The sequence below is a fragment of the Streptopelia decaocto genome (assembly GCF_964273445.1).
Source record: "Streptopelia decaocto genome assembly, chromosome: 24".
NCBI lineage: Eukaryota > Metazoa > Chordata > Aves > Columbiformes > Columbidae > Streptopelia > Streptopelia decaocto.
Genome location: NC_138679.1, coordinates 4326237 through 4341109, shown reverse-complemented (window position 1 = coordinate 4341109; position 14873 = coordinate 4326237).

Here is a 14873-nt window from a genome sequence, read left to right as displayed (position 1 = left end):
GGTCAGAGATGAAACACATCAAGTCCAACCTTCTCGCCAGAGGTCCAGGGCTCCTCAACCTTGAGCTGCTGGGAAACTTCAGATTTACAGGTCACAGGAGAGTCTTGGCAAGTTCACCTCTCAGATTTACTCTGCCTGGATATCAACAACTTCAAGAACATAAACCCCACTCAGATTTCCTTCCTCAGTCCCAAATTCTGTCAGCTCGTCTGGTCCCTTCCTACGGGTTCAGAAGATGCTGTGAGTGGTTGGGCTGCCAGAGCAAATTTATTGACACTATAAATCAGGCTGTGACTTCAGCAAACAGGGAACCTGTGGAGGAACAGCCTTTTCTAATGCAAATCCAGCCAGCAATGAAAGAGAAAGAGGGAGGAAAGCACCCAGGGAGCAGCAGTTTCAGAAGAGCTTTTCAGCCTTTTCCAAGAGGCGTCAGCAGCTCTTTGAACAGGAGCCTCTAGATAAGAGATTTTAAAAGGTCACTTCTTTGTGAGGCATCGGACAGAGAGAAGGGGAGAGGGAGGGAGAGGCTGCCCAAGATGCCTCTTTTTTTTCTAGCAGACCTCCAAATATCCTTTTTCAGCGGTAACTGAGCCTGGCACAGATCGGCACGTTGGGCCCGGTGTTTGTTCGAACAGTATCTCCATTTGACAATTCAGCTCTGGTTGAGAGAAGACAGGCAGAAACATTTATTTTCCAATGGTTCTGGTGACCTGGATACATACAGATGAGTCCTGTGCCTTCCAAGAGGTCTGGAGTCACCGGCTCTCTTGTGGGATGCTGAATAAGCTCAAAAATCTGGTCCAGATACGTTGACCAGTGGTCTTATACCAATGGGCTTTACAGGTAGGACAACCGCATCTGAGAAAAAGAAATAACAGACAAAACTGGCTGTGGCTGGGTGTTATTTTGATGGTACAAGTGAGTTGAACTCATCAGGGTCCCTCCTGCTCTTCTGCAGCTTCTCCTGTCGCTCCTCTGCCGTCCTCCATGAGGACACGGCCAAACCAATGGTCTGGTGAGCAGAGGAAAGCAGGGAAGGAAACAGGAAAGGAACAGTGGTACCCGTGTCTTCAAAAGTCAACTTCGTTCACAGATAATGAATATGAGACAAAATCAAACGTCCCCAACTGGCAGAGCCCTGGAGACTTTGGGCTGCATTTCTACGTTTTAGCATGTTTGGATGGTTTTCTCCAACACAACAATTATAATGGGCAGCCAAGGTGCTGCAACCATTTGAATAACCATGTGTTAATAAAACATTACACTGGTACCATAACAGGGCGGTCGGCTCCCGGCACAGCAACACGGCGTCTGCTGGGGGTTGTAAAGCCACCTCCTGGCCTGAGGTCACACCTGAGAGTCCTCACCAGACAGAGCCTTTGCAAAACATGGCATTGGTATGAAAAACACGCGACTCGCTCGGGGCAGACAACAGCAAATCCACCTGCAGCCTCAGGAAGCATCTGGTCAAAGGTGAGTGAAGGACTTAAGGGTTTTATCACCGAGATAAGACCTGTGGCACTTCAGAGGAGGAATACGGCAGAGGCAGAATCACTTTGGGCTAGAAGGAGAAAGCCCAAAATGAAAAAGTAGACCAGTGTGCCTTGTTTGGTGGGTTCACCATTCAAAGATCACAGGTGCCAGAACAACAAACCACATCTGTGCCACCAAACCATGAGCCGGAGCAAGACAGAAGATGGTCACGTGCAGTAAGTGAAAGCAGGAGCACGACCAGAGGAGATGAAGAGATGCGGGTGTGCAAACAGCTCTGCCGAGAACAGCAAACCCCAAATATCTCAGTTAAAATAGGGCTGAGCATTGTGATTTGTTTTCCCTTACAGCTGTGAGTTTGTGTGCAAACGGGGCTCAGCGACTCGGGGCAGCAGCTACTGGTGGGAGGTGGGATGTTTTCCGCGGGGAATGGGTTTATCCCCAGTGGTGTTTGCTGGGTGGTGGTTGTGTCAGTCTGGAGAGGCTGAGACCCGTGAGCCTGTTCCCTCTTGGGGACACCCCGGGCTGCACCGAGCGGGGCCCGGAGAAGGGAGGGAGTGCTGGAATAACACTGGTGTTTCCTGGGGTGTCCTCCCTTCAATCTCCCGATGAGATGCTGATACACCATGATACGCCATGATACGCCACGATGATACGCCATGATGCGCCATGATACGCCATGACGATACGCCATGATACGCCATGATACGCCATGATACGCCATGATACGCCATGATGCGCCATGATACGCCATGATGATACGCCATGATGCGCCATGATGCGCCATGATGCGCCATGATGCGCCATCTGGAGCAGCCGGCCCCTTCCTGAGCAAAGACAAAGCCCACACGCTCGGCAGACACGGTCACACCAGGTTTGGCTGGTGTGGCCTTTTTGTTTCGTGTGGCACAAGCATCTCCTGACACCAGAATGGTTCCCTGAACCACCCAGCGCTGAGTTTCTTTAGTCCTTTTGCTTTAACCCAGCTCCAGCGTCTGTAACTGGGCATGTGGAGCTGTGCATGTCCCCCCCTCGCTGTTGTTAACATTCAGTGGGGCTGTGCTGCATCTGAAGGCTACACCCGACTTCCCAGTATAAAAAAACACTGTCACTTTAGAGGCTGCGGACCCTGGGCTGAGGATTTGACACTTTCCACAGAATCACAGCATCCCAGGCTGGTTGGGTTGCAGCAGCTCTGCAGATCCCCAGCCCCACCTGCTCACGCAGGGTCACAGAGCAGATCACACAGGTGGGCCCAGGGGGTTGGAATGTCTCAGAGCAGGAGACTCCACACCCGCTCTGGGCAGCCTGGGCCAGGCTCTGGCACCTCCCAGCAAACAAGTTTCTGCTCATGTTCACATGGAGCCTCCTGTGTTTCAGTCTGTGCCCGTTGCCCCTCACCCTGGCGTTGGGCACCACTGAACAGAGTCTGGTCCATCCTCTGACACCCACCCTGAGATGCTGATCCATTGATCAGATCCCTCTCAGCTTCTCTTCTCCAGCTCAACAGCCCCAGCTCCCTCAGTCTCTCCTCATCACAAAGATGCTCCAGACCCCTCGGCATCTTTGTCACTCTCTGCTGGACTCCCTCCAGTCATTCCTTGTCCTTCTTAAACTGGGGAGCCCAGAACTGGACCCAGTTCTGCAGATGCGGCCTCACCAGGGCAGAGCAGAGGGGGAGGATGAACCTCCCTGACCTGCTGCTCACACTTCTCCTAATGCACCCCAGGTCCCATTGGCCTCTTGGCCACAGGGCACATTGGTGACCCATGGTCACCCTGTTGTCCCCCAGAACTCCCAGGTCCTTCTCTGCAGAGCTGCTTTCCAGCAGCTCAACCCCAACCCGTACTGGTGCCGGGGGTTGTTCCTCCCCAGCTGCAGGACCCTGCACTTGCCCTTGTTAAACTTTCCTATTGAGGTGGATGAGCAAAGAGCCCCCAGCACTGTCAGCAGGTGAACCACGTCCCTGCTGGGACCCATCCCAAGCGCCGCTCGCTCTCGGCTCTCCCGGAGCTGCCCCGGTGCAGCCGCAGTCCTGCGCTCAGCAGCCCCGTGACACTGCGCAGCCTTGTTTATTGTCCCTCTCGGACTTCAAATGTCTCTCAATTTACAGGTAAGAGGATCCTCTCCCTGCCTGCCAGCTCGGCGGGCTCAGCTGGGACATGACAGACAGGCCGAGCTCCCACCGCTCCCATTATCCCGGTAACAAAGGCTCTAACATCATTTCCACTCCGCCTCGGGCTCTCACCGGGCAGATTTGTACCTGCAATTACTTTTTAAACTCTTAGCCGTGGATTACACAATAAAATTAAAGCTGCCTTCCTCCCCCTAACTGCGCTGGCTTGAAAACTGGGTACAGATAGTAAATACTGAATACACACGGGAGTATCCAGTCAGCTGGAAGTGCCATTTTTGTCCAGTGGCTTTTCACAATAGGAGCACTATATCATTTGATACTTTTCAGCTCATGAATGGCCAAGAAAAACTCACACGCTCAACTCCTGGCATTTCCTTTAGTGCCAGCACCCTCCTCCTTGGGACACCGCGTCCCATCCGGCGCAAAGGACCCAGCACGGTCCCAATGGCACTGGTGACATAGTGGGACTGGAGGTTCTTGGAGGAGCAGGGGTTAAGGCAGATGTCCTCATTTTGCAGACAACCACATTTTATTCTTTCTTACCAGCTTACATAAATTAGAAGCAAAGCGTAAATTACTTTTTTGCCTTTTTTTTAATCTACTTTCAGCTGTTATTACAGTTTGGCAGGTTGGCATTAACGGTCACGGGCACAAAACCCCCACGCTACCCTGAGTCCAGCCTCCTGCCATGAACACTGTGTCAAAAGATGAGCTAACACAGAGAAAGCAGCCGGGCTGAAGGAGCAGCAGCGCCGGGAGCTCACGGTGCCTGGGCGGTGGCAGTTGTGTCACTGACCCCAGAGGCTGCACAATGAGAGTCCACGAGTGGGGCTGCAGGACCGTGGCACCCGCTGAACCCCAGAGCTGAGGCTGAGAGCACGGGCGGCCAGCACGGCAGCCTGGGGATGCAGCACACACGGGCTGCTCGGATCCCACTCAGATCCCACTCGGATCCTGCTCAGATCCCACTCGGATCCTGCTCGGATCCCGCTCGGATCCCACTCGGATCCTGCTCAGATCCCACTCGGATCCTGCTCGGATCCCACTTGGATTCCACTCGGATCCCGCTCAGATCCTGCTCAGATCCCACTCAGATTCCGCTCAGATCCTGCTCAGATCCCACTTGGATCCCACTTGGATCCTGCTCAGATCCCACTCAGATCCCGCTCAGATCCTGCTCAGATCCCACTTGGATCCCACTCAGATCCTGCTCAGATCCCACTCAGACCCTGCTCAGATCCTGCTCAGATCCCACTCAGATCCCACTCAGATCCTGCTCAGATCCCACTTGGATCCCACTCAGATCCTGCTCAGATCCCACTCAGACCCTGCTCAGATCCTGCCCAGATCCTGCTCACATCCCACTCAGATCCTGCTCAGATCCCACTCGGATCCTGTTCAGATCCTGCTCAGATCCCGCTCAGATCCCACTTGGACCCTGCTCAGATCCTGCTCAGATCCTTTTCAAATGCCACTCAGATCCTGCTCAGATCCCGCTCAGATCCTTTTCAAATCCTGCCCAGATCCCGCTCAAATCCAGCTCAGATCCTGCTCAGACCCCACTGTGACCCTGCTCAGATCCCACTGTGACCCTGCTCAGACCCCACTGTGACCCTGCTCAGATCCTGCGCTGCTTTTCCTGGCACGTCCCCCCGGGACCGTCCCTGGGCAGAGCTCGGGGATCCGACCCGAGCCGGCTCTGCTGAGCTGGAGCACAAGCGGGTGCGGAGCAGCTCTCACCAGCCCCTTCGTCCTTCACCCCGGGGACAAACCCCCGTCCGCTGCAGGAACGTCACCTGAGCTCAAACCTGGTGCCGTTCCAAGGCCACCGAGGCTGTGACAAGATTCACCCCATGCCAGGGGCTGAGCTGCTCTCAGCCATCGCTGCGTCGCTCACGGATTTTGTACGGTGATAATGTTGCTTATTTTAGTATTGCTTATTTTATTTTGGTCAAGCTGCATTTTTTATTTCTGATGAAGCAACCCTGAACTTCTTTCTTTCTAGAATATTTCATAATTTGTTATAGCTTTTAGATAACATGGACCTTTCTCTGTGTTTGGTTAAAGAAACTAAGACGTTCTTCCTTGACCAGGACTTCTAAAGAGAGCCCAGGGATCACCTTCCACCAGGCTCATCCATCAGATGCACATTCAGTACAGTCAGACAGGCTGACAGACCGAATGTCCTACAGAAATACCCTATAACCTGCAGGACAGAACGAGCAGAAGTGTCAAACCTCCACAGATATTCAGTTGGGAGCCCATTCGTGTGGTTCCTTTGGTCTGACAATCGTGAACAAACCCCCTCCAGCATCACCAGCTGATTTGTGCAAAGTGCTCCCAACCTGCCCCGAATCCTTTGGAAGCCGCATGGAATTGAAAAGACACTATAAACGCACTTCATGATGATCACATAAGGAAAATCACTTAGGCGTAAGCCACTGAAAAGGAAGCACTGAAGTTATTTGCATCTATTACTTTAAATACAAGATTCGCTGTTTCCCCCAAAGGCAATAAATCCAGCAACAAGCGAAGCAACTTCCCGAGCACAGAGGGGAAAATTCAGCGGGGAGGAGCAGTTTCAAATTCCCACTTGCTTGGAAATCCCGGAGTGCGGGCAGCAAACCCCGCTGGAAAAGTGAGGAGGAGGGGGAGGCATCGCCCGAACCCCCGGAGCCCCGAACCCCGGAGCGATCGCTCTGCCCCGGGAACCAGAGGGGGTTGGTCCTCCCAGCCCAGCCCAGAGCCCCGACACCGCGCGGGGAACGGGCGCAGGAACTCACCCGCTCCGCTCTCCCCGCTGCCACCGGCGCGTTCCCCGGCCCCGCCGCGGTGGCTCCGGCAGCGCAGCGTCCCCGGCTCTGCCCGGCGGCACCGGCCGCTCCGGCCCCGGGAGCCGCTGCAGGGGCGGGGGGCGGCACACGGGACTTTGCATACACAGCTTAAAGGCGCAGCCCGGGCAGCGGTACCGCTCACCCTCAAAAGCGGGTTTGCTGGTGTTCAAGCACGTTTCTCCCCCCATCCCCGCGCAGAGATGCCCCCAGCCCGCAGCAGTTTCTGCGGTTCGCTGCGCCACACGTCCCGTTCTCTTCTGTCGGGTTTCACCAGCGGGGCACAAAGCAAAATTGCTGCCCGGTTCATGGCAGTTGCGCTGGATTCACCCCACTCAAAAGAACCCGCAGCTCCGAATTCACCCCACTCACCACAACCTGCAGCCCCGAATTCGCCCCACTCACCAGAACCCGCAGTCCTGAATCCACCCCACTCACCACAACCTGCAGCCCCGAATTCGCCCCACTCACCAGAACCCGCAGCCCTGAATTTTGCCCACTCAGCACAACTTGCAGCCCCGAATTCACCCCACTCACCAGAACCTGCAGCCCCAAATTCGCCCCACTCACCAGAACCTGCAGCCCCCCGCAGGAAACCCGTGTGGGTGATTAACAAGCACTGTCCCATGTACAGAAAATAGTGAAAGGGAGCACTTTTACAAAAACCCCCTCATTTCTCGGTCAGACATCCATAGGCCTTACAGTCCGTACTCTGGTTATCATCATAACAATCTGTGCGAGGAGAATGGCCCAAGGGCCGCAGGGATCACCCAGCACCACACACACAGCCAGACCCGGGCAGGGTCCCCTGCGCTGGAGCTGGTGTTTGAACCCACAGACGACCCTCCTGCCGCCTTGAAAGGACAAAAACCACGAAAAACTGAGAACTGGTTTTCCTTTAATTCGAATTTTCCGCCTGCCGCTTGGCACAGTTCTCATCCAGTCACCGCTTCTGATCCTGAGCAGCTGCAGCACCAATGGCAAACTTCAGCAGTTCATGTGCTTAAAGAGCAAAGCGAGGAAAGATGATAACGTTTTTAAGTGATAAAATGATCACAGAGGCTTCTCTGAAGTCGGTTTTGATAAGAGCATGTTCGTTCATTCCCAACACCTGCTGTCCCACACACGTCTCCAGACCAAGCAGCAACCACCAAAACCTCCTTTAGGTTCCTCCTGAGCACCAGAAACCACGACTGGCTGGTCAAAATTCCTCCTGCAGATCCAATGAAGCAGGAAAATGCAGCCATCTCTGAATATAAACACATTGGGCTGTAAGTGAGCAGTGAATGCCGCGAGCGGCTCCTGTATTTACTGACATACCGCGTGTACCGTCCATCTGTCCATCCCCGTGGAAGAGCTGAGCGGGAGCCTGACGTCCTCCAAGAGGTTCAGCAGATAAAGAAGAAGCTGCACATGTCTTTGTGGGACTGGAAAAGGCAAAACTGCTGGACCCAACCCCAAAAGCAACAAGGGCCGGGGGGGGGGATGTGGAAGGTAAGTAAGATAATCAATAGCGATGGATCGAGGGGCAGAACCCCAGGCCAGCTCCACGGTGGGAATTCAGCAGGGCAGCAGTTTGGGGTCTCACCGGAGCCCATGGGAACATCCTCCTGCGTGGATCATTTAATTCTCTGTGCCAAGACCCAGAATTATTAAAGACAAAAAAACTCACACGAATGTTCTATGTGTCCCCAGCGCTGATTAAATAAAGAACGCTGCTTAACTATCGTTGACTCTGCTGTTAAGTTTAGTTCTCCGTTTCAAGACAGTTACCATGAACGTGGCCACTGGCAACCAACCTCGCCAAGCTCAACGGGGCCACTCTGCCCATTGCGGGTTTGCTGCAATAAACAAATGCTGCACTAAAGCAATGTAATAACTCGATTTTTTAATGGAAATGTCTTATACAAGAAGCAGCGACAGCTGCAGCTCTTTCCAAGGAACAAAGCTCTGCTGGGAGCAGAACATTGAGCTTGTCCGAGAGCCCAGTCTGGGAGGTGACGCTGAAGAGAAGGGACCTGGACACCGAGAAAGTATTTATTTAAATAGAAAAACCTCAGAGCGAAGTATAAAACAGTGTATTAGCCTGAATACAGATCCCACAAAAAGAAAACCACCGCTGATTCGTACCTAATGTTGCGCTTAAAGGCTAAAGAAGTGCAGAGCGCAGGATTTTCACTCTGTTTCAGTAACTCTGTCCCACCTGCTCCACCGGCGCCTGGACCGCGATGCTGGAGCCCGGGGCTGCTGCGCCTTGTGATGAGTCAAAAGCTCTCTCCTATTTCCTAGAACCCTTTCAGTTGGATCAAGTCCAACCACAGCCTGACTCTTGCACTAAACCACGTCCCTAAGAACTGCGTCTAAATGTCTTTTAAACCCCTCCGGGGTGTTACTTGCTATGTGTGATACCCGATCTTCATCCCCTTCTAAAATAGAAATAAAACAATTGACATGATTTGGGGTACGCGGCAAGAGCTGCGGAACGTGGAACTGTGGAGTTGTGGGTAGGACGCTCGTGCTGGCTCAGTTGTGGGTGGGATGGACATTGTCCCCATGGGCACAAGTCCCCAGGTGCTCCAGGAACCCCCCACTCCAGCCTCTGAGACAATGAATGGACTTGAAACTGGGCAATTAAGTGAAGATCTTCACATGAATTGGAGCAATTGGGGCCGGAATTCCAGCACCTTGGAGACAAGGGCCGTGCAGAGACTAACAGAGACTAATTCCCAGGCTGAACTGCCCATCAGCTTTTCCTTCCAGAGGCGCCCTGGGGGCTCTCGCTCTAAACCCAGGGAGCTCTACATAGATAAGGTGGTTTCGGTCAACACAAAGCGCTCCAGCCAACACAAACAGCTAAAGCAGATGCGGGAATGGTCACATAGGACAGATCCCAGTTGGGAGATGCTTTGAATGTAATTAAGATAATGAGGAGCGATGGATGGTGGGGTAGAACCCCAGGCCAGCACCACGGTGGGAATTCAGCAGAGCAGCAGCTTGGGGTCTCACCTGAGCCCATGGGAACATCCTCCCGCGTGGATCACTTAATTCTCTGTGCCAAGACCCAAATTTACTACAAATAAAGACACGCAAACGTTCTGTCCGCGTCTGTCCAACCAACACAGTAAGATAAAAGTCATGTAACTTCTTCATTTTGCTAATTTAGTTCTAGCATACAGGTGTATGTTTAAATCTCGAATCCTGTGTCAACTAACATAGGATGACGTTTCGAATCCCTTAGGATGAGCTTTGTGGCCAGGCCGTATCTCAACATTTACTGCCCTTTATTTAACACCAAACCAGTTTTTCTGGTTCTGAACCGTCTTTGTCTCGCTGGCAGCAGCTCCCTCTTGATTCCCCAGCAAACACCCCACCAGACAGACTCTCCTGCAAGCTTTTTCCCCTTTAAAATGTTGTTCTCTTTTTAATTAAGCCAGGTAACACAAGGAACGGCTCAGGTTTTGTCTCCCTGGCCGCATTGCGCATCGACAAGTGAAATGCAGAGCACACGCAAACCATGGGGACAAAGCACAGGGTGGAAACATCCCTGTCTGCAGTTCGCACCCCTCCTGGGTACATCCCTGTGATTCCCTAGGAATGAAACTTTAATTAACCGGTGAAGGACCATCAGTAACCACCTTCATCACCAGATCAGTCAGAACTGACTGTACCAATACAACCGTCGCATCAGGGTTATGGAAGGAGGAAAAAGAGACAACGTGGGGACACAAACCCCGTTTCTGGTGCTGAGTTTTGCACGTTAACAGCAAACTGGCAAAACCCACCAGCAAATTGTAAGAATTTCGCATGGAATCCAGGGGGAATCTGCTCCGAGATCCTTCACAGCACATGAGACATTTTATTGCACCCGGCACAGACAATGAGAAGGGTGAACAATGGGATTTCGAAGTCAAACCACCAAAATTCAGTTCAAAAATTAAGTATCTTTATTTTACAGTTTTAGAAAATTGGTACAGTTTGAAGCTAAAATGGGTGGAAGGAAAGTCAATTCCTGTGGGTTTTAAAAGCAAAACAGAAGAAAAAGGAAACAGAAACACTGCAATTTGAGTTGAGCGGTTGGTTTCCATTCTGTTCTCTTGCACCTGAAATTGGTTTGGTTACTCCATGGAAAATTCAAGATTCTGTTCCCTCCCCCCCATTCATTTTGAAATAGGATTTTTCCCACATTTTTCGGGCAGGAAGAAGCAAACGGGCATTTGGTCACCGGAAACGCTCCCTCTTACATGTATTTACATCTAGAAAAATAGAGATATCACGATAAGCTGTGCGGTCGGGTCCACGGCTGATATCAAAACCACAAAGAGCTTTATAGACACAGGGTGGAAAGAACCCACCTGAACTGAGAACACAGGTATTGCAGTAAGACTTACGGGGTTGGAAAACCAGAAGTGTTTACCAAAAATGCCTTTTTCTACATGGAAACGACGTTGCTTTTTCTCCTGGTCTTTGCCATGGCTCTGTCCTATTGTCAGCACTGGAGGTGACATTCAGTTCTTCGTTATTACTTGCAAACAATAGCAACAACAAAATGGTACTTGTACCATAGAGATGATGCTGATCTCATACTGGCAAATACTAAACCTTGAACAGTGGGTGTGAAGGGAGAAATTGCACAAAATTGGGTCCAAATTCAGCAACCCAGCGAACTAAAACTATGAAACAAGTGCCTGGGATTAGTTAATTGACAATGTAAATAGACACAAGATACAAATCAGGGAATCGAAAGAGGATGTTGATTTATCGGCATTTTCACACCATAAACTGGCCAACACATTTAGCTTTTGGGTTTATTTAATGAAGGGGCCAAGTGCATAGAAGATCTTAAACCAGCAAAAATACACCTTAGGTTTTGGAGCACAAGAAAATCCATCCTTCAGCATCGTGTGAAATGAGCTTAAAGAGCTTATTCCTCATGCGTAACCATGTGGAGCTGAACGTCGCGAGCGCTAAAATAACCTGTAGAGTTGTTGGTAACACCAGCCTATGTGCTATTATTCCAATATTACAAAGTCCTTCCACAAAGACGTCAGACATTTACAATTGTTCAGATGTGACCTCCCAAGAACAAACTTCCTCGCTAAAAGCAGCTGCTGTTGAGCACCTGAGAAACAGGCGTCAAGCAAACAGGTGTCGTTGCATAAATCCTCTTTACACTGCTCTGCATTCTCGGCTCCAGCGTCCCGTCCGATCCACGGACAAAGCACCGATAATTCCGTTTAGCAAAGTAACACCAACACATTTCCAACGGGACTTGGCGTCGCTGGATGTTCCCAGTTCCCCCAGCACCGGCCAGATGGAGAAACTCAAGGAAAATGCTTCAAAATAACGAGCGGCCCATCTACGGTAGGGGCTGCAAATCCCTGTTTTCCATTAAACAACCGGTTTTGCTTTCATATATATTACCAGGCTGAAAGTACTGGAGCTCATACGTATTGTCAGTGACTTCTAGGATCAAAAAGGCTAAATTTTAGTGTTAAAACGTGCCCCGTGATGGAGGGAACACGCGATCTGGGCAGCGGGCCAGGCTGTGCTCACCGTGCTGGGCACAGAGTGGCTGCAGAGCAGTCAGGCAGAAAGGGACCTGGGGGACTAATGGACAGGAAGCTCAACATGAGCCAACAGTGTGCCCAGGTGGCCAAGAAGGCCAATGGTGTCCTGTCCCGTATCCAAAAGAGCGTGGTCAGCAGGACAAGGGCAGTGACCCTTCCCCTGTGCTCTGCATTGGGGAGGCCACACCTGGAGTATTGTGGTCAGTTCTGGGCCCCTCAGCTCAGGAAAGAGATTGAAGTGCTGGAGCGGGTCCAGAGAAGAGCAACAAGACTGGGGAAGGGACCTGAACACAAGCCCTATGGGGAGAGGCTGAGGGAGCTGGGCTTGTTTAGTCTGGAGAAGAGGAGGCTCAGAGCTGAGCTCAGCACTCTCTAGAACTACCTGAAGGGCAGTTCTAGCCAGGTGGGGATTGGGCTCTTCTCCCAGGCATCAGCAATAGGACAAGGGGCCATGGGCTTCAACTCTGCCAGGGGAAATTGAGGCTGGAGATGAGAAAGCAATTCTGTGCAGAGAGAGTGGTCAGGATTGGAATGGCTGCCCAGGGAGGGGCTGGACTCAGCGGCCCTGGAGGTTTTGAAACTGAGATTGGACATGGCACTTAGTGCCATGATCTAGTCAATGGGCTGGAGTTGGACCAAGGCTTGGACTGGATGAGCTCTGAGGGCTTTTCCAACCCAGTCCATTCTGGGATTCTGTGTGATTCCTGGTTGTTTTTCAGACAGCACCAGGAGGGGACAATGAAACAGAGATTTCTCTTTGCTGTCCCCAAGCTGCGCTGGCTCTGGGAAAGATTAAGAATCAAAAGGTTTTTGGAGAGAACAAGCGACAAAGAGGGAGCTGGAGACAAACAGGCCACAGCCATCAGCACAGCAGTCCCATTGCCATTAACTGCTAATTGGAAAAAGTGTTTGAATAACTCTGCTCCCCCCAGATGTCACGAGCTTCCCCATCCACGCTCGGATGCACAGCAGAGGAGCAGTTTGACAGCATTTTCCTGAATAGAGCTACACTTTTAAGATTAAAAAAGCCATTTCTATCCTTTACAAACCACTGGCGCAGCTGCCCCTGCAGTGCTGGTCCAGCTCTGGGTCCTCAGGACACACATGGACCTGCTGGAGAGGGGCCAGAGGAGCCACAGGAATGATCCAAGGCTGGAACAGCTCTGCTGGGGACAGGGGAGAGAGCTGGGGTGTTCAGCTGAGAAGAGAAGCTCTGGGGAGACCTTAGTGTGGCCTTTCTGTGCTTAAAAGGGGCCCATAAGATGGGGACAGACTTTAGAGCAGGGCCTGTGGCGACAGGACAAGGGGTGATGGTTTTAAACTAAAGGAGGGAGATTCAGGCTGGACATGGGGAAGGAATTGTCCCTGAGGGTGGTGAGAACCTGGCCCAGGTTGGCCAGAGAGGTGGTGGATGAACCATCCCTGGAGACACCCCAGGCCAGGCTGGACGGGGCTCTGAGCACCCTGAGCTGGTGAAGATGTCCCTGTCATGGCAGGTGGAACTAGATGAGCTTTAAGGTCCTTTCGACCCAAACCATCCTAGAATTCCATTCAGTGTTGGGTATCTGCCACTGCAGCGCGTCCTACCAGCTCAGCCACTGATTGTTTTTAGGAGCTACAATGCACTTATTTATTTTGAGATCTCCTCTCTGCCTATTTTCAGCTAATCAATGTTTCGTATAAACACCCAAAGAAAGTTCACAACACACAGGGCGTGTGTCAGCAATTCTCAACCCTACAAATCACCTCAAAGATTTCCGAGATAAAGACCTGGGTGAAGTTTCCCACCTGGAGCTCAACTTGCACAAAGATGTTGTGAGAAACTTGCTAGACTTGATGCTGCCTTCAGCTGAAGAAGGTGGCTCCAAATTACCATCCCAGGAGCATCCACACTCAGCCACCATCAACAGGACCACAACTGCAATATTGCCAACAGCTGGTGGGAAAACAGAACCCACATTGAAGCAAAAAGTCAAGCCGAGTCCGCTAGTTTCTGAAATTATAGATGATTCTGCACAATATACTAGTTGCCAATTCAAGAAAAAACAATTTAAGCACATGATTCATCATCTATCGCTGATCTGCAGGTGGTAAAACCTCATCGTTACTCCACATAATGGGAATATTTACCTGCCAAACCGAAGGCAAAGGTGGAACCTGGACAGAATTTCAGCATTTCAGATTTTTGGCTGTTTATCATACGCGCCTTTAGGTTTTCTCTTTGCAGGAGCAGTTTTCACCTCTCTGGAGGAAACGCTTCCACTGCCCTTCTGTTATTACTTTACCATTGGCACAGAGCTTAAACTGAAAAGCCAAAGAGCTCATTAGTGCGAATTATCATCATCTCCGACCAGCCAGCTGGGAAACCGGTCTGGATAAAACACCCCAAGATCCGACTCCCCTTGTTACTGATGTTTGCCAGACCTCTAATCACAGCTCCTGTTCTCTGGACTCTATAATAATAATAACAATAACAATAATAATAATATACTCATTTTCCTGAAGACGCAGCCCTTACACAGATTTTATTTTAAAACGTCAGAGATTATATTCGTCATGGAAAAAGGCACCATTTCTACAGGCTTTGGAGAAATATTCGGGTCTGCTGGTATATGTATAATTTAAACGCTTACTTGTGTCAAAATGCACTCGTCGCACATTCCTGCTCAGCCAGTTATTCACCCATGAACGGACTATAAATAACAAGCCAAACGATGAAAGCTTATCAATGAACAAACCAATATTTTGTATAATTAAAGCTGCCATTAAAAAGAAATATGACGGCGCTAAACAGCCAGTGTAGTGCAAGAAACCAGCACAGACCTGGGTGGTTTTTTTGCTGGAAGG